Below are 3,071 nucleotides of genomic sequence, written 5' to 3'. Positions count from 1 at the left end.
CGCGCCACCACGCCCAGTCAACATCTCAGCACACCCCAGGGGGCAGGGTGGGCACAGCAGGCCCAGGGATCAAACCCCCAGTCCCTGTGTCTGCCTAAGCAGGCACTTTAATCCACTGAGCCATTTGGCCGGCCCTGGACCCTGTTTTAAAAAAAAAGTCTGAGCCTATCTTGGGTGACTGAGCAATTAGCAAAACCTTGTCTCAACATACAAATAAAACATAAAGGCTGGGAACATAATCCCCAGAACTGAAGGAAAAAAAAAAATCATTACTGAGTAGTATTCCAATATATAAATGTGCCACAATTTGCTCATTCATTTATCTATTTTATTTATTTTGATTTTCATTTTTTGAGACAGGGTCTTTGTTATGTAACCCAGGATGGCTCAGATTTACAGCAATCCTCCTGCCCCAGCCTCCTGAGTGCTCGGGTTACAGGCGTGTACCACCATGCCTGGCTCGCTGTATATTTAATGGTGCCTTTGGGCATTTCAAGGTTTGGACTCATAGGAACAGAACTGCTTCAAGCATTCATGTGTAAGTTTCTGTGACATTAGGCTCTCATTTCTCTTGGGTATATACTCCAGAGTAAATTGCTGGCTAATGGGGAACCTTATAGAAGCTTCCAGAGCATTCTCTGAAGTGGTCACAGCACATGACTCTCACACCAGCTGCAGGGTCTGGGGAGTTCCAGCCACTCCAGGCCACTGCACTTCCTCACTAGCATTTGACACAGAGTTTCATAGCAACGAAGTTAATGTGCAGGGTGAGTTGGTTACATAATTGAGAGAAGGGCTGCAGAAGCCTACACCAAGGCACCTGGAGTTGAAGAATTGTCATGAGAACCTTGGTCAGCCAGGAGGAGGCCACCACTGCCACCCGTGTGCTACACAGTCCTGACGTGGTAGAGAAGGCTCAGGAAGGCTGCATCTGGCTACTAAGACTGGCTCTGGACCCTTGCACCACTGTATCCTCGTCAGAAATGACAGAAGGAAGATGCTTCTCTACAGGAATATCTCATCAGGTATCTAATTATCAGGCCCTGTTTCGTATTCATAACTGCAGCTACTGAGGATCTGGGATGAACGGCTTTTTACTCTCCTGTGTCCGCAGGGTACAGGCAAACCTTCTCTGAATCAGTAGAGAAGCCAGGGTCTCTTCAGCTGTGTTATGGCTTGTGTCTAGATGTCCCCGAAAGCCTCATGCAGTCACAGGTGAGCCTCTAGAATTTGTGATTGACTCATGGTCCAATGCTAGGATTATGGGTGTGAGGGGTCCACCTGCCCTGGGCCAGATAGCCTGCATACAATGTCAGGGAGAAAGAGTCTCGCTCTTGCTGCTCCTCCCCTTTTGCTCTTGCTCTTTTCTGTTTTCTGCCCCCATGAACTTGGCCCTGTGCCATGTGCCACTCTGCCTTGGAGCCAGCCGAGTATGGACTGAAACTTCCATAAACTGTGAGCTGAACAAACCTTTCCTGCCGTAATCCTCGGTGTTGGGTATTTTGCCTCAGCAACAAGAGAAAAGTAACCAAGACAAGCTGGCTCTTCAGCTCCCCAGAAGGCAGCCGTTGTACCCAGCAGCCACCTGTTCCTTCCCAGCACTGTGGGTGACTGACAGGCCAGGCTCCTCAAGGCAGTTCTCCTGGTCTTGTTTGGGTTTATGAGGCCTTCGAAGTCTGTCATGCCACAAGAAACCGCACTGGAAAGGGCTCAGTGGGGACTGGTCATCTCTGCTCCACGTGGTCCCATCCTCCAACAGGCCAGCCCAGATCTTTCTCATGATGCCCCTGCAGGGCTCCAAGAGGGCAAAGTGCTCAGGATGGCACAGGACTTTGGCCACATGCTATGGACCCAACAAGTTACAAAATTGGCTGAGATTTGAGGGGAGGGGACACAGATCTTCACCTCTTCATGAGGATGGACACATTGCCCAGTGTGCGTAAAGGTGGAAGGGTGAAAGACTACAGCAGTCTACCTTGCTTTGACTGGTTGGTTGGTTTTCTTGGCAGGGGTGTTGAGACAGGTTCTTACTTTGTAGTTCAGGCTGGTCTTGAACTTCGTGGTGTAGTCTGGCCTCCAACCTGTGGCAATCCTCCTGCCTTAGCTTCTGGGACACTGGGATTACAAGCATGTGACACCACACTTAGCTAGCAGTCTGCCACTTCTGCAGTGCCCACTAGCCTCCTTCCACTCCCAGGACCCTCTGTCCTCTTTGTGCAAAGCAACACAAGTTTCTGTATCTTACCTCTTTTTCACGCTGCTTCCTAGGTTCTCTAACTTTATTTAGCAAGTCCTACCTTTTTTAAAAAAATGTATTTAGTACAAGGTCTACAGGGTCTCACTACACAGATTGAACTCAATGTGATCCTCCTGTTTTCAGCCTCCCAAGCACTGGGATTACAGGCATGTGCCACCACACCCAGTCTCAATCGGTCTTTCAGCAAGCCTTGGGAGCAGGGCTGGCAGAGCAGGCTGAGAATAATTAATTAAATTTTTTTTTTTTGAGGAACCCGGGATTGAACTCAGACCCTTATGCTTGCCAGAGAAGCGCTTATTCTACTGAGCCATCTCCCCAGCCCCTTAATTTTTAATGTAAAGATAATATTTTTATTTTCTGAGAACTTATTCTTGTCCTATTGTTGCTGTCTTTGCTTTCTGAATGTACTATCTGTAAGGTTTTGGGCACTGTGTAGAGACACTGTCAGAGGGAAAAAGAAAAGCCTTTATTGCTGGTGCTGGAGGGCTGCCTGAGATTGCAAGGAGCCTCAGAGGAAGGAGCTTGGCAGGAGTTATGGGGTGGGATCAGGGGTGCAGTTTACATGGGCAGGCAAAGCATGTTGGGAGAGGATTGGAGGGTCACTGGCATGAAAAGATGACAAATAGTCTATCTGGGGACTAGAAGAAGAACATGGAAGTTGGTCTGAGAGTGACACATTAGTTTTTGGACAAAATGCCATGTTGAATCACCTGCCATAATAACCCTGGCAGAGTTCCATAGGGGCAGAAACCCAGCAGTATTTTCCTGCATTACTACCAAGGGTAGTAATTTTTTTTTTTTTTTTTTTTTTTAA

This window comes from Octodon degus, unplaced genomic scaffold, assembly GCF_000260255.1.
Source record: "Octodon degus isolate 3935 unplaced genomic scaffold, OctDeg1.0 scaffold00060, whole genome shotgun sequence".
Classification (NCBI taxonomy): Eukaryota; Metazoa; Chordata; class Mammalia; order Rodentia; family Octodontidae; genus Octodon; species Octodon degus.
The sequence above is the reverse complement of the archived record's forward strand: the minus strand, read 5'-3'. Positions refer to the sequence as shown.